The sequence below is a fragment of the Peromyscus leucopus genome, chromosome 22 (assembly GCF_004664715.2).
Source record: "Peromyscus leucopus breed LL Stock chromosome 22, UCI_PerLeu_2.1, whole genome shotgun sequence".
In the NCBI taxonomy this organism is placed as follows: domain Eukaryota; kingdom Metazoa; phylum Chordata; class Mammalia; order Rodentia; family Cricetidae; genus Peromyscus; species Peromyscus leucopus.
Genome location: NC_051081.1, coordinates 33,125,683 through 33,150,809, shown reverse-complemented (window position 1 = coordinate 33,150,809; position 25,127 = coordinate 33,125,683). Strand labels below are relative to the sequence as shown.

The 25,127-nt window shown below is 41.5% G+C and overlaps 1 protein-coding gene and 1 long non-coding RNA gene across 2 annotated transcripts in view; one reads left to right on the top strand and one right to left on the bottom strand.

The window, feature by feature from the left end:
• The window catches only part of LOC119086452 (ALK tyrosine kinase receptor-like), a 400,966-nt gene that overhangs the window by 123,592 nt on the left and 252,247 nt on the right, over positions 1 to 25,127 (bottom strand). The gene's annotated exons all lie outside the window — the stretch shown is intronic.
• On the top strand, positions 41 to 4,422 carry LOC114696220. Its single transcript, XR_003734968.1, has 3 exons — positions 41 to 612; positions 1,410 to 1,911; positions 3,300 to 4,422. It is a non-coding gene; the product is annotated as an uncharacterized LOC114696220 (long non-coding RNA).

Genomic DNA, 25,127 nt, shown 5'->3' with positions numbered 1-25,127 from the left:
TGGGTGGTGATATTCACCTGTAGTCTAAATCCTAGCCCTTGGCAAGCTGAAGCAGGAGGCTATCGAGTTTGAGGTCATCATCCAAAGCCACAAAGTGAGTTCTAGAGGAGCCTTGGGCTACACGGGGAGACCCTGCCTCAAACAAAGAAACCCCCGCACATTAGCAGTGGGCATGGCGATTTCTTGAACTCTCTGACAGGTTCGACAACACCCAGGTGGGTAGGTAACATTCAGACCACATCACCATGGTACCCATGTAGGATGAGAACAGCAAATCCACACAGAACACATCTACTGACATGTGGAGCTTTTGTCAGGATGGGAAATTATTTTGAGCAGCAAAGCAGTGACTGTAGGAGGAGAGGAAAAAAATCCTCTATGTGTTTATTACAATGCAGTCGAAGAAGAGTGCCCAAATAAAGGAACTATAATAAAATCAGTCCTGGCTTGCTGAACACAAATAAGGGAAAGATATGGAACCCAGCTCCATCCTCTCCAGAGTCCATTTCTATTAGGATATGACAAGATTCAGTGACTGGGAAAGATACAGAAGGGCTTCACCTTGACCCCAGATGGCCACTTTAAATCTCGGGTTCAATGACAGGGTCTCAGGTAAGCTCCTGGCTCTGTTTTCTGCCCAGAAACCCACCCACCCACACCTTATCTTCAGAGTGGCTTACTACTCCCCTCCATTCTTATTCATTGTTATTTAAATTTGTGGACAAAAGTACATTGCTTCATGGAAGGGTGATGGAGAGGGATGCTGTGGGGGAAGAGAGATGTGTGGTGGAGGATGCTGTAGGGAAGAGGGATCTTTGGGAGAGAAATGCTGTGTGGAGGAGGATGCTATAGGGAAGAGGAATTCTTTGGGAGAGAGACGCTGGGTAGAGAAGGATGCTGTAGGGAAGAGGGATTCTTTGGGAGAGAGGGGTATTGTGGAGGAGAGGGATGCTGTGGGGAGATGGATTCTGTTGGGAGAGGGATGCTGTGGGGAGAGGGATGCTGTGGGTACAAGGATGCTGTTGGGAGAAGGATGCTGTGAGAAGGATGCTGTGGGAGAAGGATGCTGTGGGTACAAGGATGCTGTTGGGAGAAGGATGCTTCGGGAAGGATGCTGTGGGGAGCAGGATGATACTTTTGATACAGTTTTGTAATTGATTAGGTAAAGGGGCAAACAAACAAAAAGGAAAGAGGAATCCAAACTCTCTCCTTAAATGACAATGGAGAGAGACAAATTTAGTTTCTTGCATTATTGTTTTCTTTATAAATTTAAGGCCAGATGTAGCAATTTATCATGTATTATTCTTTCCTGTAGCGCTGGTTTAAAAAAAAAAAAAAAGAAGAAATAAAAAAGAGAAAAATTTCAAAGCTGTATCATACTGACTTTTTTTTCCTTTTGTATCTTTTAGCTAGCAGACACAGTTTGAATCAAATCCCTAACAAAGAGAGGAGGCTTGGAGCCTGCTTATTTGCAGAAGCTGCTGGAAACCCTTTTGATTTTGGGGAGCCACAGAGGGTGCTGGAGCATCTGCAGTCCGCAGGCACAGGCGGGCGGGCGGCGATTCCCCAGGCAAGCTGATTTGGTTTTGCCAGTAATGTGAGCTCATTTGCAATTTTCTTCTCCTTTTATCAGGCTTGAAATCAGGTGTTGAAATTCTGTAAAGGGTGTGTGGAGGCATGCTAAGCCAGAGGGTGTGTGCTCTCTTGTCTCCACTCTGGGGGACGGCCGGCTGGCCGTGCATCATTTTTTACAGCTGTATTTGCACAGTTGGGGAAGTAACAGTGTCATCTTGGAACGGCAGACACAATGATATACGTGTTTGGGGGCATCTATAGAGCACAGTGAATCATGCAGTCTGCGAGTCAGCCGCTCTATAAGTCAATCCACGGTGCCCACCGAAAGCTCCATAGGTAAGTGGGGAGGCTGCCTCTGGATCACTTTGGAAGATGAAAAATACCCCCATATATATTCAGACCAATAAAGGAGCCGTGCAGGTGAATAAAAGCAAATTCTGAAATCAGAATCTCAAGGTTGGGAGAAACCCAAAGGCACGTAGAACCAGCCACATCGCCAAGCTTCCATGTGTCAGGGGATCCTTGCATATTTTAAAGGTTGTAGCTCAAATACTTTGTGAGCTGCTCCGCCCTGCCTTCCTCAGGGCACTTAATCTGTCCCAGTTTCTGGGTGACATGGCTCGGTGTAAATGTGTTTGCCACAAGAGCCAGGAAACCTGAGTTCCCTCCCCAGAACCAACGTTAGAAGGACAGAACTGACTCCTGAAAGTTTTCACTTGATATCCACATGCACGCCAGGCCATACACATCTGCACACACACACACAAACACACACACACACACACACACACACACACACACACACACACACACACACACACGCACGCACACATGCACGCACACCATGTACAGGTACACACATACAATAATAAATAAACAAAAACTTAAAGCCAAACTAAATCAAATCTGTCTGCCTTTCATTTTCAAAACCACAGCACCCAGTGTTAGAGCTCAGTTCTATCACTGTTGTCTAAGGACAAAACCAATTTTTCTTTGTATGACCATCATATGATCATACGATGCAGAAAGTCACCGTACCACGTCATGTTGTACAATCAATGCGTGTGTTCATTCATTAAGGCAGACATATAAGGAAGTGTATGCTGTCCTATCCTGTCCACTATTGCATAGAGGGCAAAACCAATCTCTGTTAGCAACCCCCCACCCCAGTTCCAGAAAGCCAATGCCACGTCATATCATTGAAGTCTTTGCTCATTGTGCGAACACATATAACACATATGAAGCACCTACTATCCAGAAGTCAGGGGCTAGGGATATGAGATAGATAAGACATGGCATCTGTTCTCAAGAGTTAGTAAGGAGCCAGATACCTAAGCAACTAATTTGAATGTCCTGGCGTGAGCGAAGGCCTAAAGCAGGGCTACTAAGGCCCTTACCTGAAAGCATATTAATTGCTTAGTGGGGATGTGGGTGGAAGCAGAGAGGTCCTTCCAAGGAGATAAGATAAGGTCTTGGACCTCACCTTCAAGCTGACTTGCTATGTTATTGGGAGACTGGCATGATGGTGTCTCTTTAACCACTGTGCTTGTGTATCTTTTAATGCAGGCTTGGACAGATACAACTGTTCGGTCCATTTTTATTTCTAATCCCAGACCCATCTTGCTGCACCTGGGCCAGGGAAGGCCTTGGGAGTTAGACACTCCCCCCCCCCCACCAAGAGCCTAGCTGCAGATGGCTTAGGTCCTTCTCTGCTTACCTTACAGGAGCTGTGTTCAGAGGAGGCTTCCGTATCAAATCCCTCTGCTGCTATGCAGAGGCACGGGTAGCCAACGGAAATCTTCGAGATTGAATTTTTGAAAGCATTTTGTCTGCAGTGTGACATATTTGGAGGAAAGGGGCTGTGTTAAATTGTGAAAGCTCCTCACTTGTGGGGAATCGGAAGAAAAGCCCGTAATTATCACACTCTGTACTCCCCATGTACCTGTGAATTGGGAATTCTGGACTTTCAGAGGGGCTAATGGAATGTCTACCCATGAACGCAGATCCTGCCTGGGCCTATTATTGGAGAAACAGAAACAGAAGATGCTGGAAGCAGATGACAGCAAACAAAACCCACGGGCACCTAGGAGAGCACGGTCACCTGCCTGCTCCAGCTGGGATAAAGAGCGCTACCTCAGAGGAGTAATAAACTTGACCTCCCTTCATCTACTGTCTTTGAGGCCGTGTTGGTTAAAGAACAAGCCTGTGGCATGTTGGGTTCGGGGACTCGGTTTAAAGCCCTTGGGTATTTTACCCGTGTCCTTGAGGATCCTGTTCACACCCTCTGAGACTTCATACTTTCATCTGTGAAATGACTTTGGTAATGACTTCAATTCAGAGGGTTATGAGAACGTTTGTGGTCCCCATGGGGCCCAAGCTGTGGGAGGGTCAGAGCAGTTAACGGTGGTAATTCCAGGATGCCTGCCTGAGACCGACCCACTCCCGGAATATGTCAAGATGAGGGATACGTGGCGAAGGGTAGGCAGATTAGGTTCAGCAGCAGAAGAGAGAAGGAAGGAATAATTCACTAAGCCTGTCTTAAATTGATAAGAGAAAAAGGAATTTGGGGATGGAAAAGAATGTGCTACAGTCCTTTAGGTCTACCGCTGGGACCACATACCACAGCCTCTCCAGGCTTGTCTTGGAATGCTATATTCCAAGCAGCTTGTTTACGTGTGTCTGAAAATGCTTTTGGATTTGAGAAAAATATATACGGGAACAGGAATGACCTCAGAACCTGCTCCTTTGCAAACAGACCTCCAGTCTCCCTGCTTAGTGCACATGTATTTTCCATCTTTCTCAACCTGCAGCCCCTCACCCCAGACACAGTGTCATCATCCCCCCCCCCCCGCCCGCCACTCCCCGGCCCACACACTGCCCTCTCCACACACTACAGACTCACCAACCTCTCTGAAACACAGCTCTGATAATGTAAGGCCTTTGGTAAGCCCCTATGACATCCACCTTCAGGAGAAAGATCAAAGTCTTTAGCTTGGCTCCGAGGCCCTTCGTCCTGTATCCGCTAGCATCCCTCTCACGGTCACGGTACACGGCTGGATTCCAAGCAATCTAAACTGTTTTTTCTAGGTTCTTTGTGCACTTGCTGCCTCCAAAGCCTCAGCTCAGACTAAGCTTTCACCGGGCATAACTTCTCCTCAATTCAGAAAATAGCTCCATCCCACTCTCAGAAGCTGGGCACACTTTTCCATGGAGTCCTTCCTTTTGATCTAATGGCCAGTTGAGTCACCCAATGCCTACAGCACTTTTTTTTTCCTTTCTGGGGCCTGACTATGCTTCCTTTTCCTCTTCCCCATTCATAATTTTAAGAAATGAATCTTTTGGGTTAGCATACAGTGGAATGGGTGTCACCATAGCATCTTCAGACATATGTGTGGCATTGTGCTCTCTTCTCATCCATTCCATTCCCCAGTGCTCCCCCTGGTAGTTCCTGTTCCCAGGAAATTCCTCCCTTACCCCTTCTTAGAACGGGCATTCTATTATCTCTCCATTGCCCACCTTCCATGATCTCCTTTCTAGTTTTTTGACCCCTGCATACGTACATAATGATCTTAAATGTAAGCTCTGCAGTGAGAGAAAATACTTTGTTTTTGTCTTTTGGAGTCTGGCTTATGCTGCTTAACATAATGATTTCTAGTTCCATTCATTTTTCTGCAAATGTTATATTTCATTTCTCTTCAAGGCTGCACAAAATTCCATTGGGTATTTTCTTTGTCCATTCATCTGTTGCTGGACATCTAAGGTTGGTTCTATTTCCTGGCTATAAAATAAGCAATAAAAATAGATGTGCAAGTATTTCTTCAGAGTGCTGACACCAGAATCCTTAGAATATATACCGAAGGGTGATATTGCCAAGTCTCGTGGTTTTGTGGTTTTTGACCTTTGAGGACCCTCCATACTGACTTGCATAGTGCTGGGCCAGTTTGCACTCCCACAAGCACCACATAAGGCTTCCTATTTCCCCAAATCCTTGCCAACACTTGTTGTTATTTGTTTTCTAGATGACACCAGTAGCCATTCTAACTGGGGTGAGATTAAATCTCAAAGCGGTTTTACTTGGCATTTTCTCAACCACTAAGGGTTTTGAGCACTTTCTAAAGTATTGATTAGCCAGTTGGGTTTCTTTTTCTTCTTCTTTTTTTCCCTTGAGAATTGTCTACTCAGTTTATCAACCCAATTTATGGATTAGATGACTTAGTACTTGGGGTTTAATTTCACAGTTTTTTATATCTGCTGGATGTTAGTCCCCTCACTGAGGCGTGGTTGGCAAAGATTTTTCATGTGCTGTCACCTTTACCTTTGGTGACCACCTCTTCTGCTGTGGAGGGTTGCCTGCTTCCCTGTTCTCCCATCGAGGCAAATCTTGGGAGTATTTCCCAGGTCCCTTTCAGAGCTCCCGGCCTCTACCTGTGTCTTGAAGTATTTTTCTCATGTTTTGCTCCAGGAGTTTCAAGTCTTACATTCGGCCTTTGGTCTGCTTTGAGTTGATTTTTGTGCACTGAGTGACACGATCCACTTTTATTCTTTTACATGTGGAACCCCGCTCCTTCTCCCACACCCCACTCCCTGCCACCCCTGCACCATTTGTGAAAGAGACTAGCATTTCCTTGATGTTCCTGATATCCTTGCGAAATCTAGGTAATTATAGCTACATGGGTTTATTTCTGTGTCATTCTAGTCCATTCTATTCCAGTCATTGTGGTCATGACCTCTTAACATTTGCTGCCTAGAAACACATTTACTCGCACATTGGTTTACTAACCTTGAAGATACTGGGGAAGGAGGGTCATAATTCACTTAGCTGTATATCTCGTAGAAACTAACATAAAGAAGGGCTTATGTGGCCTACAGGAGACATACCCAACAGCAATGACTAATAGACTCGCTGCCATGATGGACAGGTTTTGTAGCTGTGAGGGTCCATAGGGTAGCCATTAGGTACAGAGTAACTAGCAGGCACTCAAAGTGGTGGCTTAAGGAACTGAATTTTAAGATATGACTTGATCTCAATCCAAATTCCTTCTAAAGTAGCAGACTCGGCAAGTGACTAGCCTACTGGGCAGGGCAGATAGAGGACATAGCAAGAGGAAGAAGTCGCCTGGAAGACTGCAGCTCCTTATCCTCCCTGCAGAGTTCACCTGCCTGGGGCTCCCTGTGTTTTGCATCCTTATCTGCTACCAGCTCACCCTTATTCACCTCACCTCAGCTATGCCTGACTGATTTCCTTTCCTCAAATAGGCCTTGCTCATCCCGGCTTCTCCGCTTTTGCTCTTGCAGTAGGCTTCACCTGGAACACTTTTCTCTCAGATATCACTCGGGCTTTTTTTTTTTTTTTCCATTCAGGTCTCATCTCAAACGTCACCCTCTTGGAGGAAGCTTTCCTGATGTGCCTTCTAAGGGACACCTCTCTCTTCTCTTACTGTACTTCTTACACCATTTGAGCAACACTCTCATTAACTAAAATCATCTACTGTTATTACTTTATTGTCTAACTCTTTCTAATTAAAGGTAAGCTTCACAAGTGAGGACATACTCAAAAACATCTTGTAATAAAACAAGGAGATAAGCACAAGAACCAGAGTATTGTGTAGTCTTAAAACACTTCCCCTAACTATAAAAAACAGGTTAATTATAAAAAAAGGAAAACAGGAACTTTGCCCCAGAAGAGAAATCTATCAAACCATTACTTTGTTAGACATTAGCTTTACCAAATACAGCCTAGGGCTGGTAACATCTTCAGTAATCATACATCTTGACACCAGATATCATCTTGATCCGCTGCACTGAGACAGTATCACTTCTGTGGTCTCTTCCCAGTTGCAGAGGACCTCAGTCTAATAAGGAGAGCATTTTAGATAAACCCAAATTAGACCCCAAAGACGTGGCAGCTCTGACCCCAGCAAGGACTGAGATTATTTGTCTTTCTATTTTCAAAAACCTAGCACTCATGACATAGTCTAAATCTTTGATTGAGTTTAAGATGATTAAAGTAGCTCCTAATTTGAATTAAACACACTGGCTGTGTTAACACATGTAGTGCCCCTTCAAAGAGGATTATCCAGCTTCCAGTGGGCAGGTTACCAACACTGGCTGCTGACCAGAACTGGCACAATGTAAGGGCTTGCTGAAGTGGGTCTCAAGACTGGGGAAACTGGAGCAAGTTTAGTTCACAGAAACTGAGTCCACTCTCAGTGACCTATGGAAGTGGATTGCTTTCAACATCAACATCTATAAAATCATGCTGTTTTGTCCTCCAAATACTAGGACTCAAGAAAAGCTCAAGCTTTGACTGTCTCTCCAGTGTGGAACAGGAAATTTCATCTGTAAATATTCTTTTAATGCTGTATATCAACCAGCCCAGGGTGTGACCATTTTCTGATTATATACTTCTTTAGTTATTTACAATAAAAACTACATAAGGTTAGGTTAATGCATACTTTATAGATGAGGAAAGTAAGACTCAGGGAAGTCAAAACACTGGTCCTAATTTATATAGCACTAAAGGCATGCAGGAAGAAGCTCAAACTATGCTGCCAATCATCCACAGTGCTTGACAAGGGGCCTCCATTAGTGACTGATCTAACCCTGTACTTCTTTGATGCATCTTGAATGCTGCAAATAGACATTTGCGAGAGACATTGGCTAGACGTGCTCCTGGTTGTGGTCACGATCTTGTCTGATAAGAGCTGAAGCCAGTGACTGGTTAGAGCAGTGTGGGAAAGGCTTGAGGGGCATGGTTATCAGAGCAGGGCCCTATCCTGTCTCACATATGATTTTGGGTGTGGGGTCAGTCAGGGCATCTGCCCTTTTCTGAGTCTTAGCTGTGTGATCTGCCAGATGCTGCAGACATAAAGCCCTTCTGATATTCCAGCAATATTCCAAGGTGGGTGTTAAGCCTTAGCCTCCTCTTTGGAGATTCTGTTATCCTATTTGCCATGGACAGATATGGATTATTTTGTCTGAAATATGTGCCATGCTAATTAGATCAGCTTGCTAGCCCTCCCCCTTTCTTGCTCTCATCTCTTTCATTGCTTCTATTTCTGTCCCTGATTCTCTTTCACTTCCATGTTTCAAATAAGACTGTTGTGTTAGCTCTACAATCAAAACAATCTAATTCGCTGTACAAGTGAACATGCACAACGTCCCTAGTGAGGACCTTGGTACAGATACAAGAAAGAAAAGGTCAACATTCAACTGACCAAGAGAAGTCAGAGAAACTGGAATCCAAAAATTTTCTATTTATAAATGTAGAATGTAGAGTTCTCAATTTTGCTCTTGGCCAGACAATGATTTGGTAAGGATAGCTTCTCCATCCTTGGGGGTTGGGGGTGGGGACCTTAGAAATGAGAACAATCTTGATTGTTATTTTCTTTAAGAGGTTTTCTCCTATGTGATATTTCCAGGATCCTGCATCCCTTGAAGTGTAGTGGTGCAAGGAACCACCTTGACTTCAGGTATCATCTTGATCTGTTGCACTGAGACAATCTCACTTCTGTGGTCTTGTCCCAGTTGCATAGGACCAAGAGTTCTTGATTAGAACTGAGCCTCTTCTGGTTGTCAACAGACTGGTGTTGAATGTTGCCCATTGTCATAGTTACTTGACAACAAAAGCCTGGCCTTCATGGGACTGGCCTGTGGGTACGTCTGTGGGGCAGTTTCTTGGTTGATATAGGAGGGCACATCCAGTAAGAAGAACTCCTCCATGGTCTCTGGTTTACTTCCTGCCTCTAGGTTTCTGCCTTGAGCTTCTGCCCTGCTTTCCTTCAATGCTGGCCTGGGACATGGAAGTGTAAGATAAAATAAACCTTTTCCTTCTCCATGTTGCTCTTGGTCAGTGTCCTATCACAGCAATATAGAAGCAAACTAGAACGCAGTTGGCACCAGGAATGAATGAGGCATTGCTGTGACAGGCTTGATCATGTTTGGGGGAAGACTGTGGAAAGATTTGGAACTCTGAGCTGGAAAACTCACTGGATGCTCCGTGCTTGATGAAATGTTGTGGGAACTTAGAAGATAGCGCTGAAAATGTACACAATGGGGGCCTGGCTTGTGAAATTTCAGACTGAAGTTTGAGAATCCCTCAAAGACTGCAGTGTAGCTGGAAGTTTTCCTGTGTCCTGCCTGGTCCTGTACCTGCTCAGACCCAAGTAAACACACAGAGGCTTACATCAATTATGAATTGCATGGCCATGGCCTATAGCTCAATTTCCTTGCTAGCTAGCTCTTAGAACTAAACTCAGTCCATTTCTATTAATCTAGATGTCACCATGTGATCCGTGGTTTTACCTGTGTGCCATTACCTGCTCCCTGTATGGTGAGATGGCATCTCCTCTACCTCCCCTATCTTCTTCCTGTCTCTCTCCTGGATTTTCTGCCTGCCTCTAAGCTGCCTTGCCATAGGCCAGACAGCTTTATTTATCAACCAATCAGAGCAACACATATTCACATCATACAGAAAGACATCCCACAGCACTCCATCATGACTGTGTGATACTTTGAATGAAGAATCTGTGGTTTCTGGTTAGCTGAGGCTGAAAGATCAGCCATGATTAACAAGAGACCAGCACTACTCTAGCTCTTTCTTTACTGGGACAACCAATGCTGGTTATCTGGGTGGAAAAAAAAAATCTGATTTGAATCACAGGAGCTCATCATCATTGAAGTGAACTCTTATAGGAAGTATTTCCTCAAAGGTCAGCACACAGAACATGTGGTCTAGAGGGGGTTAAAGATGAACATCAAGATGACAGCAGAGTTTGGTAATATGTAAGAATTTCTTACATGGTACTAGTTTTGAAGACACAATAGGCTCATGAAGAGCAGCTGAGTCTTGGCACTGTGAGATGTCAGGGGTGTCGGGAGTAGCTGTGAAGGTGCAATCTCACTTGCTATGGAAACCTCCAGTATACTGGAGATGCCAGTACTGTAGGATGACTACCAGGGACCAAGAAATCTATGAAATGGAGGTAGTCTGAGCTTTCAGACAAGTGGTACATGCTATAGACAGCAGAGCAGGAGAAGGGGAGATACCCAAGATGTTTGAGGCCCAGAAGATTGTGACTGAGTCCCAGATGTCAGACACTGAGCCACAATATTTTAGTTACAATGCTAGACTTTGGTTTTGCTTAAGTATCATTGTTTTTATGCCCTGGATCTTCCCTCTTGGAGTAATAAAGCATTTAACTTTAAAAAATAATTTTACAGGATTTCATAGTTAAAAGACTTTATTTTAAAGAGAACTTGACAATTTAAGCCATGGCAGTTTTAAAGACTTTGGGCCTTTTAAAGCAATGTTGCATTTTATATTATGATATAAATACAAGATCTTGAGGAAACACATGAAAGGAAAGGTTATGTTTTAAAGTATTATGTTTGTAGACCAGCGTTGACAAAGGGTAGAATATCCAGTCAGCTTCAGTTGTTAACATAATACACCTAGGAAGAGGGAATCTCAACTGAGGAGTTACTTCCGTGGGATTGGCCCATGGGCATGTCTGTGTGATTGCTAATTGATATAAAAGGACTCAGGCCACTGTGAGTAGTACCATCCCTAGGTAAGTGGGCCTGGGCTTTATATAAAAAGCAGCTGAGTGAGGCCCAGAAATGAAGCCACTAAACAAAATTCATCCATAGTATGTGTGCTTCAATTTCTGCTTCCAGGTTCCTGCCTTGAGCTCTTGGGTTTTCTTTCTCCAACGATAGACTGTGGCACAGAAGGGCAAGAATAAATAGACCCATTCTTTCCCCATGATGTTTTGTCAGTGCTCTATTACATAAGTAGAGAAGCAAGCTAGAACCCATCATATTTTTAAATTCCAGATTCCTTACTTATAAAGGGGAATACCAATATATACCTATTAAGATAGATAGTATCCAGCAACAGCATCAAGAAAACAGTAAATGTTGATAGGGTGTAGAAAAATTGGAGCCTTCATGCATATGCTGGTATGAATGCAAAGTGGTGCCATTGCTGTAGGAAATTCTGGAAACTTCACAAAATGTTGAAAGCATAATTGCCACGTGACCCAGCAACTCCATGACTAGGGATATATTCAAGAGAACTGAGAATAAGGATTCAGGTATTTGTACACTTCTGTTCATACCAGCATTATTACAAGTCATGAAAAAACTCACATCTACTGACAGTTGAAGAGATGGTACATTTGAAAATATTACACAATTTGGCTTTGAAAGGAGAAAGACATTCTGACTTATAATCCAACACTGATGAACAATGAAGATAGGACGCTAAGTGAAATAAGCCAGTTACAGAAAGACCACTAGTACTGAAATATAAGGTTCTTCTTACATGGGATGCCTGAGTGATGGGGACAGGAAGTGGAATAGGAGCAGCAAGGGCTGGAGGAGGATAAGGAGCTAGTGTTTGCCCAGAGCAGAATTCAGATTTCACAAGATGAAAGGAGTCTAGGAAGACATGCTAGTCACGGTTGCTCAATAAGTCAAACGTACTTCACCCCACCAAACTGTGTATTTCCAATGACTGAACTATGGAATTTTAACCACAGTACAAACGGGGTTATTTCGAGATGAAGCTGGGTGTCACGTCTAAGATATTCGGAAGAATGCCCATCATGCAGTACTTGCTCTGTACACATTGGCCTCCTACTCTTCCAAACAGATAATGTATCATCTTCTTTTTTTGCCTTCTTAAGAGATTAGGATTAAACAGTGGCCACACACATGGAGCCATAAAGAATAACAGTTCTCCATTAAGATGCCCTCACTGACAAATGGGAGCTGCTAATTTCAAGTCATCCTGGAGAACCTGCTTTCTTCCATCATATTTTTAAAGAACAGTCAAACTTTTGGAGGTAAACTAAAAACATTCCAATAAAGAATCAACAGATGTTTCTCTTCAGCTGAAAACAAGAGGGGGGAAAGTTTCTGGTTTGAAAGTTTAAGGTAAGTAACTGTGATGGCTAGTTTTGATTGTCCACTTGATTGCATTCAGGAATACTGCATGCATCATAGCTCTTGTGGTGAGTCCATGGGGGCATATTCGGAGACAATTAGCTCGTGGGGGCTCTGATTCAGCAGATTCATAGTGGAATGCTGTGGTGGTTAGTTTTGTCAACTTGACATGACCTAGAATCACCTGGAAAGAGAACCTCGGTGAGGAATTGCCCATATCATGTTGGCCTGTGGGCATATTTGTGGGAGATTGTCTTAAATTACTTGATATGGAAAGACCTAGCTCACTGCAGGCAACACAATTCCCTAGGCAGCAATTCCTGACTGTGTAAGAGTGGAGAACATGAGCAAAAAAGTGAACATTCACTCATTAATTTCTCTTTGATCTTGGCTATGGCTGTGATGTAACTAGCTGTTTGAAGTTCCTGTCTTGACTTCCTTACAACGATGGACTGTAACCTAGAATTGTAAGCTCTAAGTTGCTGGTTTACAGGGTATCTTTTATCATAGCAACATGCACAAGACTAGAACAGAAACTGGCATGGAGGAAGTGGGGTTGTTGCTGTGATAAACTTAACAGTGTGGCTTTTATGCCTTTGGACTATTTTTTTTTTTTTTGGAATCATGTGGAAGGTGGGCTTGGAAAAGCCACTGGTTGTCTGAAGCAGAGCTTCAGTGGGAGCTAGGAAGATAAGAATGCTGATAAGAAACATGGATGTTTGAGGCCCCATTCACGAGGTTTTAGAGATACACAATAACACCACCAGGAATGGGCATCAGGCAGGTGGTGAAATATAGGCTACATAGAGCAAGTAGGTCACTAGTGTTAGTTCCTTGGGGGTTATAGTGTATCTGGCTCCTTCATGTATTCTTTCTCTGTTTCCTGGCCTGTGATAATGTGAGCTTGAATGAATCCTCCAAACTGTGAGGCAAAATAAGTCTTTCATCTGCTGTTTCTCTTAGCATATTATTTCACAGCATATATACCACATACACACATAGTCTTTAGCCCAACAGACATGTGAATATGAAGCTTGATTGACGTATTAGAGCTACAGTCTTGGTCACCTGGCTAAATGTTGTTTCTACCACATTTGGCTACCTATGCCCAATTGACCTTCAGAAGCAAGACAGAAGGGTATACTAGAGGAATAGGGAGGAGGAGTTCTGTTAATGACGGGAAATAGGCTTCCATAGAAGAGTCCCAGAATGCTTTTACAAATCCCTTTTCGGTGTATTAGTAGCCTCTGCATATAGACAGCCTGCAAATATCAGGGCAAGCTATTCCAAAGCGCCCAATTTGTTGGTTATATTTTTGTCAATTTGACATAAGCTAGGGTCATCTGGGAAGAGGGAATCTCAGTTAAGAAAATGCCTCCATCTTATTTACCTGTAAGCAAGTCTGAGTCATTTTATTGATTAATGTGTGATGTGGGGAAGCCTAGGCCACCACGGGTATTACCACCCATGGGCTGGGCCAGTGATCCAAGGTTGTATAAGGCAGGCTAAGAAAGCCACTGAGAGCAAGTCAGTAAACAGCATTCTCCCATGGCCTCTGCTTCAGTTTCTGCCTTTAGGGTATTCCCTTGGGTCCCTGCTCTGTCTTCCCCCAGTGATGGGCTGTGTAGGGAGTGTAAGATGAAACAAACCCATTCTTCCTCAAGTTGCTTTTGGTCATGGTGTTTGTCAGAGGAATAGAAAGCAAAGTAGGACTCAAGGTGAAACCCTTATCCCGACTCATCCCGGTCTAGTAAGCCTGGAACCACATCACTTTTCCATGCCCCTTTTCAGATGGAAAATCTTTTTAATAATCATGGAATAGGAAGGTTGTGCTTAAATAACTGCTTCAAACCTGCTATATCTGAGTATGGAAGGAAATAAATGTAAAAGTGAGTGAATTATTGATGACCTGCTGTGTGTCAGACACTAAGAGCTTTGGACACATTATTTCATTCATCCTCCAATCATAATTCTTTGAAGCTGGTTTTATAATTCCAATTTTACAGATAGGACACAGAATCTAAGATTAATGAGGGCTTGACCAATATAAAATAAAAATTTATACACTTTCTCCCTGCCCAACCAGAACCTCCCAGATTCTCTAAGATATTTTTTTGTAACACTTCAAGAAGTTTAGGAAGGTCTCATAAGCTGCTTTCACCAAAAGCCTGTGTACAAAACCAGCAGTATGCTTAGCTTATAGGAAAATCATTTTAACCCACATTGACCATTGGTTTCCACAATGTTACATACACACGCGTGCGCATACACACATACACACACACACACACAGACACACACACACACACACACACACACACACACAGAGTGTGGATTATGTCTGAGTATTTATGTATATATTTGCATTTGATAATCATGTGAGGTTCAGTTATATGACTTAGGAAACAGCCTGGTAAGATCATCAATAACTTGATTTATTCGGCTGAAAATAGGGCAGGAAAACATCTGCTCAATCACTCCCAGTACTTGTCTTCACACATGCTCTGCTGTTATGTTACATGGAAATTTTAAGTATTCTGTTAAGGGTTGGAGTAATTTATCATCTGTCCTTCCCAACATGCTGGGATAAGGAGAACCACTAATCATTACTCCTTGAATTTGCTGTTTTTCTTCCCAGGAACTCTATATCCTGTATAGATACTGCATCAATCTTGCAAATGCCTTTGAAACAATCTTGAGGCATGAAATTTTCCTTGACCTACAGTATACATTGGAAATAGCATACTGTTCCCTGTGGATTGAACTGGGAGACTTCAGTGGTGTCTATTGCAAGCAGACGTGGGTGATAGTGACTTCATTTCACAGATAGTGACCAGACAACTGAACCATAGCTGAAGCATCCATTAAGGTCTGGGTCTCCTGGTGCTGGGGAAAATTGTCAATAATAATAAAAGTTGCCAACAGTACTGACTGCTTACATTGTATGAGAGGCTGTGCTAAACTGAAGGTACAGTTACTACTCAGCCATCTTTTTTGTATTAGTATCCCCCCCTCAAGAAATAAAATATCCACTGTAGATGCCCATTACCCCAGAATATCTGGTTCCACCTCACTGAACTATCCCCAGTCATGCAAGACTATGGTTTTCCATTTTGATGGGTAGGAGAGTCACTTGGAAAATGTCTCAAAATATAAGTTCCTGGAACTCACCATAATTTCTCTTTTGAGAGGTGTGAACTTATGTCTAAAATCATGAGTATTTCTGGACCCCTCCCCTCCCCGCAAAGGATGCATTGTGAGGTTAGATTTTAATCATCACAGATATAGAACACCAAATGCCATCATTTTTGAGGAATTATTTTATTATTTTTAATTATATGTATGTGTCTGTATAGGAGAGGTATGTACACATAAGTGCAGGTGTTCTCAGAGGCCAGAGGTGTCAATACCCCTGGAGCTGGAGTTATAGGTGGTTGTGAGATGCCTGATGAGTGATGCCAGGGATTGAATTCTTATTGTCTGGAAGAGCAATGTGCACTCTTAACCACTGAGCCATCTCTCCAATCCCATAAAGACCATTCTAACTCTCCATTAGAACTTTGCTTTTTTATTCACTCCTCACTATTTCCCAAGAAGCTTTCTTAATGAAGAATCCAATCCCTTTCACAAACACTCATATCCGAGGCATGTAACAGCCATCCATTAGTTGGTACATGAACAGAGGTAGCAGAGCCAACTGACATGCCTCTCCTGCTGCCCATCTTCTGACAACATGATTCTGATTGGTTGGGTGGAGCTGGAGAGCTTCTCTCCAGGTCCCATCAAGTCCCTGAAGTCCCACAACCCACGTATAAAATAATCACTCAGATGCTTATATTATTGATGAACTGTATGGCCATGGCAGGCTTCTTGTTATCTAATTCTTCTATCTTAAATTAACCCATTTCTATTAATCTATAAGTTGCCATGTGGCTTGTGTTTTACCGGTACCTTACATCTCGCTTGTCATGGCGGTGGCTGGCAGGTCTCTCTGCCTCAGCCTTCCACTTCCCAGAATTCTCTTCTCTTTGTCCCGCCTATACTTCCTGCCTGGCTACTGGCCAATCAGTGTTTTATTTATTACCCACTCAGAGCAACACACGTAACATACAGAACGTCCCACAGCAGTTGGGGGTTGAGATCCTGTGGCTCTTGAAGGCATGAGCTCATATCTCACCCTCAGGAGAGACAAATGTTGACTGGTCCAAAACCGTTTCTTTAACAACTGGTTGGCTAAAGTTGGTCGCGCTCCAGCTAATATGACACAAGACAAATTGTGTTGTCAGAGAATTTCCTTTAAATTTTCAGAAGTTGAAAATTAATTTTTTGGCCATTCTTTCTTTCTGGAATTGCTACCTTATAACTTGGAAGTAGCACACACAAGGGAGAAAAAATCCTAAGTGGTAAATACGGAATGACAGAAAGAATAAATATGTTTGACAAATTCTAGGACATTTTAACTAGTGTCTGTTGTATTTCCTCGTGTTTTGTTCGGCATTTTTAAAAACTTGACACAAAGCAGAGTTACCTAGGAAGAGGAGCCTCACTTGAGAGACTGCCTCCTTCAGATTGCCTGGAGGCAAGTCTTTGTTAATGATTAAAGTGGATGGGTATAGCCCACCATGGGTGGTGTCACTGCTGGGCAGTTGGTCCTGAGCTGTATAAGAAAGCAGGCTGAACAAGCCATGAAGAGCAAGGCAGTAAGTAGTGCTTCTTTGTGGTCTCTGCTTGAGTTCCTGCCTCCAGGTTCCTGCCCTGCCCGAGTTCCTGCTCTGATTTCCATCATGAAGGACTACAAGCTGGAAGGTAAAAGAAACCATTTCCTTCTCAATTTGCTTTTGGTTGTGGTCTTTATCAGTAGAAACCTAACCAGGACAGTGTCTAATCAAAGTAGATGAAAAGAGCTGACGTTCCCCCAAATAATAAACTTTCAAAAAAGAAAAACCAACAACTGTATACATTTGAACTTTAATAAAATATTTCCTTTTCTTTCCACTGTTACAGATTAGGCACAGGGTATTGTATATACTAATGTTCTGCCACTGAGCTACATCCCCATTCTTGAACTTTCAAAAAAAAATTAACCTTTAATTTTATGTGTGTGGGTGTTTTGTCCAGAAGAGGGTGTCATTTTCCCTGGAATTGGAGTTACACATGATTGTGAGCCCCCATGTGGTTAAATCAACCCCAAGTCCTCTAGAAGAGGAGCCAGTACTCTTAACCACTGAGCCATCTCCAGTCCCTTAAACTTGTTTTTAATCAAGATAAAGTAAGTGTTTGTCTCAGTCACTATTATTGAGATTTTCTCTACAACTTTCAGCTAATGACATTCATAACTGACATAGAAGTATAATTATTAAAATCCCTCTTTGAGCCGGGCGTTGGTGGCGCACGCCTTTAATCCCAGCACTCGGGAGGCAGAGCCAGGCGGATCTCTGTGAGTTCGAGGCCAACCTGGGCTACCAAGTGAGCTCCAGGAAAGGCGCAAAGCTACACAGAGAAACCCTGTCTCGAAAAACCAAAAAAAAAAAAAAATAAAAAAATAAAAAAAAAATAAAAATAAAAAAAAATAAAAAAATAAAATAAAATAAAATCCCTCTTTGTTTTGTAGAAATTACCTCAAAAAATTATGTGACCTGCTCAAAATCTTCCAGCAAGTAAATGATGGGTCCTGGATTTGAACTAAGATCGGATGACTCCATATGTTGAGCCCCATCTACAAGTAAGGGCTGTAGTAACTGCCATGCTTTAGAGCTGGATGGAGCCTGTGAGTAGGGGTCTGGGCTTCTTTCCTTATTTTAACTTAGAAGAACTCTTGCTAATAATATACTTTTCAAATTGGGCTTTCTAAGTTATAAGGTATATTTCTAAATATATAATAAATATATGTAAGATATATTTCTAAATTATAAGATATCATTTAAAGACACGCTTTTAATGGCTAAAGAAATAAAACAGCATTATGCCATACTGCTTTCTCCTTCTGCATAAGGCAGAGTCATTGCAAAGAATGCAATACTTGATCATTCTTCTCATAGTATCTCCTACTTCAGGAGATAAGACCTATCACAAAGCACACTGAGAGGAAATATAAGAGATGAACTAGGGCCTTTTAAAAGTAATGGTTACTGTATGCTCCAACATGTCACTGAAAACAGTGTTATAAAAGCAAATCATTATATAATGATTCCCATTTCCCTGTGGGATTATTTCATAAAAAGGGTTGTGCTCTAAGCCCAAAACTTAGGATCCAATTAATTATAAATATAGCCAGTAACAAGGCACAAAAGCAAAATATAACATCATTTGAAATAGTAAAATTATGAACCAAGTCCTATAAAATGGGAATAAATATACTGAACATATTATAGCACATTTGGGCTTAGTGTAGAATCAAAGTAGTCATATAACATTATAAGCATAAAATTCTCTACCATAAATCTGACCTAAAACTAACATGCTAGCAATAATAAACCCCAAACATGTAGTGAATGATAATTTTATTTGCTCCAGACTTTAGGTTGATTTTCACAGGATAATTTATATACCCACTTCTCTTATCCACATGAAATATTCAAGGAGTTAAAATTTATTTATTCCCTTATTGTGGAGTGATTCCTGTAGCTGGCAGAAGCATTCCAAATGCCCCATTACTCGAAATACTAGGCAAAGTGATGACTGTTGTACAAATATCCACAGTAGAAGCTATGGTAGTTTTTTGTCTATTTTTGAGATTATAAGTAATCACAACAGTTTCCCCCTTTCCTTCCCTCCCTCCAAACCCTCCTACACACCCTGCCCTGCTCTCCTACAAATTCATGGCCTCTTTTTTCATCAACTATTATTGCATGTGAAAGCCAACTGCTGCTTAATTTGTTAGACGGTCCTCCTGGAGCCTTCTAGATTGCCCCATAGTGATTAAAAGCTAAAGGGACTGATGTCCTGATTAAAAACTAGAGAACTGGAAATTTATATAAAATATGAAGTTGAAGCCATTGAGCAACAGGTAGGTAGGGCCTTAGCCCTTAAGAGAAAGAAATTCAAAGAAGTGAGCCTTAAGGTTTTCCTGGGTTGGTGTCTGGAAACCATTTCCAGGCTACACTATAGAGAAAATCAAAGCATGGACATAGTGGGTAGGCCTATCTTAGAGGCTATCAAGGAAAGAAAGGCAGATCTGCAGAGGATTGGCCTGGAGTGCTTTCCTGAGTACAAGCTATTACAGTCATGGTTCTAAGTAATCTGTATCCCAACTAGTTAGAGACAAGACAGACCTACTAGTTGATGGGCCATTCAGTACAGCCATCAGGAGAGTCCTACTTAAATAGCCATAGGGTCAATTAGTCCAGATCCAAGACTATTGTGACTCTGACACAGCATACTTAAAAGCAATCTGTGAAAGGATTCACAACGATCAGCAAGTTACTCAGCATATCAGAACGAGGTCCAGCACTCTTCATGAGAACAATAGCAAAATCCAGTTCCCACAATATAAAATCATGGTATCTATATCCAACTAAAAGTTAGCAGGTGTTCAAAGATCTGACATCAAATCAGAAGAAAAATCTGTCTGGAAACAGAACCATAAGTTATACAGGTATGAGAATTATCGGAAAGTTATCTTAAAATGGCTATTAGAAACCTTTTAAATATAGTCAACGAAATTATAGACAAAGAGAAAGAGTAAAATATAGAAATACTTTAGGGATTTTGTATTATTGGCAACTTAATTCTTCTGTTATAGTATGGAAGAGCCGCAGTAACATACTGGCAAATGCCTAGTTCAAACACAACTTTATTTGTATGAAGAAGTGTCCGACTAGGAGCCTGTGTATTGTACTCTACCGATCTGTATACAGGAAGATACAAACACATCAAGGGAGACATGAAAGCCTGAAAAGAATCCAATAGACATTCGGTAATGTCTGTGATTCTTGTTGTCACCAGTGGAAAAAAAGTTACTATTGGCCTCTAGCAGGTGGAGTCTAGGGAAGATTCTAAACATCTGAACGTTGACAGAATAGTTCCCCTGACAAAATATTATCTAACTCTGAATGCTCATGGCATCCGTTGCTGAGAAATTGTGCTGCAGGGGAAATAATCAGATCTGAAGACAGAGTTATGAAAATCACTCAATGCAAAGCTTGAGGGATAAGGACCAAAACCCTAATAGCAATTCACCATCAACACTAAACAGTGTGATCTACAATATGTACAACAATTGTACAGACGTACATATTGTACAGATATACAGTCCCAGAAATGGATAACCGTTTGAGGAAATAACACAGAAATTTACAAATTGGCTGAAAACTATAAATCTGAAAAAAAAACTTGAAAAAAAAGAAGATTGAATCCTATAAAGTTGATTTAAAATAGTGAAAAGGATATTTAAGGCGTTCAGAGAAACGAGATAAATAAGAACAAACAGAGGCACAGCAGGAAACTGTCAGAAACCATGTATGCAGGAAGACAATGGAGATGGAGTGCCAAGGAAAAATACCAAGTCAGAATTCTATATGCACTGATACAGCTTTTTAAAATGGAAAAAAAAAAGATCTTTTTAAGAAACAAAAACTCACAGAAACTTTCATCCTAAGAAATGAAGAAGGAAGTTCCCCAGGCAGAAGGGAAATATACCAGATGGATAATGGGATCTACACAAAGGAACAGAATATGCTACGAATGGAAAATACCTAAGTAAATATTAAAAATATAATTTTGTCTCATTTAAAAATCCATTTAAAGGGGCTGACTGCTTAAAGCCAAAATAATGGCAGCATAGTATATTATGGGTCTCATGTAAAATTAAAATATATGGCAGCGGTAGCACCAAGGCTGGGAGAGAGGTTGGAAATAGACTAATGCAAGAATCTGATTACTATGCATGAAGTAATATTAGTTATGGGTAGATTGTAAGACATTGAAGAGGAATACTAATACCCCAAGAGCAGGCACGAAGAAGTAAGAGAGAGAAAGCTGACAAATTACAGGTGGATTGAAAATGAAATTACAAAACAATGCTCTAGTCATGAGAAACTCTGTGGTCCCAAGTCACCAGGACATCACGTGGACATTGTTCTTTCTTCTTTAGGGATCCAAGCAAGCACTATCCTATCACAGACCTGGGGAATATTATCTCCCCAAAGTGTGTGAGTGTTGACATCATAGTTTCAAATATCTGGTGTCTCCCAAAGTTCACAACACACACACACATACACACACACTCATTTACGTGCACTCACAATGACACACACACACATACACACACTCATACATACACACTCACACACATTCACAGTCACACAGTCATGCACCCTCATACACATACTCATACACATACACATACACATATACCTTCATGCATGAACACACTCAGACACACATAGTTTATTTGGACAATGAGTTCCTAATACATCTTATAAATATTGGTGCAATTTTCAAAGAAAATGTCAATATTGACATGATATAAATCTATTTTTAAAGTCTCATTTAAAAAACCCACCCAGTGTTTATGATGAACACTTCTTAACTTTTACTATGTGGAAATCATTAAAGGGATCCTCGATTATTTTTCTTTATTTGTACCTATGGATTCCAGTTACCCTAAAGGTGCCATTTTCTTTCTTCAGAACAACTTTGCTTCAGGCCACCTATTTGTTCTATATTGTGGAACATGTTTCTACATGTTTGTTCTGAGGCTCACTGGCCAAAACTTTATCAATTAATCATAAGTCAATCACTCCATTACTAACTCGGCTTGCAGACAGCTCTCTGCCCATTTGGATCACTGAAGCTACTAAACCATATATTTTATAATACAATTTGAGTTTATGCTTAATTGGCTAGTCATTTGTTGGTAGGTTACTGAGACAGCTTTAGTGGACATCTGTAATTTTGTGTAATAGGTGATGATCAGCATTTCTTATTTTGGGGGGATTTCCCCCATCTCCACTGAACCAGACTCTTGGGAAGCTGTGAAAAGATTCACCCTCTATCTTCTAAGTGTGGCAACACTCATTGCCCTCGCATACACTAGTTGATTCAGCTGGGACCATAAACCAAAACGGGACAGTCAATTTCCTTTTAGAGGACGACATAGATGCTGGATGATCCTCCTCCCCCCGAGGATGTACATATCAAGAGCCACATTTAATGAGCTTCTGGGAGCCACCCTCTATAAAGAGGTTCTTACATAAAAATAAAGGCAAATAGAGGTGAAGAATGGTAACAGAGGCCTGTTAATAGTAATTAACATCACTTAGTTAATTTAAAATAATTTAAAAATATATCACATACTTAGTGCTATTGAAGCCTTGGGCATATAAAGAAGTTAGCACATTCTTTAGCTTATTACTTAGGGAATTCTTGAGCCCTATGATACGAAAGGCCAGGAACCTCCATTTCCCCAAGTTTAGATTGTAGGCTTTGAATCTGAAGTTCCTCTTAGGCTGATGTCATTGTAAAGAGATTGTTAATTCTGGACGAGAAGCTAGAAGTATGATTGAAAACGCTGAGCCCATCTACTCGCTCTTGTTGGCTTAAAGCTTGCAAGTCCAGCCAGGCGGTGGTGGCGCACGCCTTTAATCCCAGCACTCGGGAGGCAGAGCCAGGAGGATCTCTGTGAGTTCGAGGCCAGCCTGGGCTACCAAGTGAGTCCCAGGAAAGGCGCAAAGCTACACAGAGAAACCCTGTCTCGAAAAACAAAAACAAAAACAAAAACAAAAACAAAACAAAACAAAAAACAAAAAGCTTGCAAGTCCAGCTACACCAGTGCTTCCCAAAGTGTAGCTCAGAGACATGGTGGGAGTCCAGAGAGCCTGTCAGGGCTTCCTCAAGGTCAACACTATTTTCATTATATCACTAAGACATCAATTTCCCCTTTTATACATTCTTGCAAAACATGTACAGTAGAATTTTCCAGAGGCTCTATAACTTCTATTAAGCCAGACATTAGGGAATTTCTAAAAAAAAATATACAACCTTGACACTCTTCGTACTTAATTTGCTTTAGTTTTGGTACACATGACTGATTTTCATTAAAACACATTATTCATATTGGTATGTTATATAAGGGATTTGTTATCATTTGTAAATAAATAGGTACACTTCAAATGTTCTCAATTTAATATCTAATATAACAAAATCAATAGCTATAACTTACATGGGCAAAACTCTCTGGGATCCTCAATAATTCTTTTTAGGAGTGGAAAAGAGATGAAAAATTGTGAGAACAGCTCCCCTAGACCAGTGCTAAGCACATGGGGGTCAGCAGGAGTCACAGAGCTACAGAGTAAGACATTGGCTTACAGGAGAAATGCATGCAATTTAAGTTCATGAACAAAAGTACTTGTCTTCTATTCTTCTAAATGAGAAGTCCCCGCTTCTAATAGAATCGAAACAAAATGAAGCAGTAACCATGTTACTGCTGAGGTCACACACCCATCTGGCTTAGAGGTTGCCAGTCCTAATGAGGCCTGAGGGGGTAGAAATGAGCCTGTGAAATTCTCCTAAGGAAGCTACTCCTCCTGCTAATCGGAGTGAAGGGGCAGACAACTGGTCAACAAGATAATGCAAAGATGGACAGTCAGGCTCACTCCACATCTGTATACACATCAGACCAACTTACAGAATCAGTGATGACTGGCTGTTGTCCTGTGCCAGATAGATTTCTCAAAACCTGAGCCCTAGATTTGACAGTTCCTGGCATGCAGTAATGAAGCAGCAGGTGGTTTTTTTCAGCTATTACAGTTCCTATTAGCCTAATACTCTGATAGCGTTTTCTTACTTTAATATTTAGACCTGTACTCATGATGCTCTCTCTCTCAGAAACAGAAAGCTAGTTGTGCTCATTCAGTCCTAGCATCCCTTTACAGACATGCTCCATCTCTATGGTAACCAAACTTCTCCTTATTCTTTCCCCATGTTGGATTTCTTTTCAGCTCTATGATAGGCTTCACCGAGTGTCCCTGGGCTTAGAGTGTTTGGCTTTTGTCTTGTCAACTACCACAGGAGTTTTCTAGACCCCCAAGTTTTCCAGAAGTTTCTGTTTCCCACACCTCTTTCACTGAGACACCACAATCATGTGCCACTAAGTTGCAACTAGATCGATGTCCTCTGCTGGTCAGAAGGAAATATAACTTCTCTGAGGAACACCGTCATCTATAGCTTATAGAATATAATATAATCCTACCTGGAAACAGGCCCATGGGGCTGAAAACCCAGATTTAAAAAAATAACAGAAAAAAATCTAGGCCTTGAAGTCCATGTGTTTAAAGATTTGGTGAAAACTAATCCACACAGTTATAAGAGAAAACAGGAAATAAGGAAGATTTCCCATGCTGATTTATGTAGCATAAGTTTGATAAAGAGGGCTAGCAAAGCAGGCAAGAAGGAAAACTGTGAGTATTAGAGAAATCATATGCAGAATAAAATAATTACAGGAAGAATATGTTCAAGAAAATAGGCCCAAATCTATAAAATAAAAACCATGGATGAAAATGCCTGAATTAACCTGGTTAGATGGACTATGGAGAAGTCCAAGATGAGGGACCACTAGCAAATAGTTGGGATCATTCACATGCTGTGTGTGACCATGTCTCCAA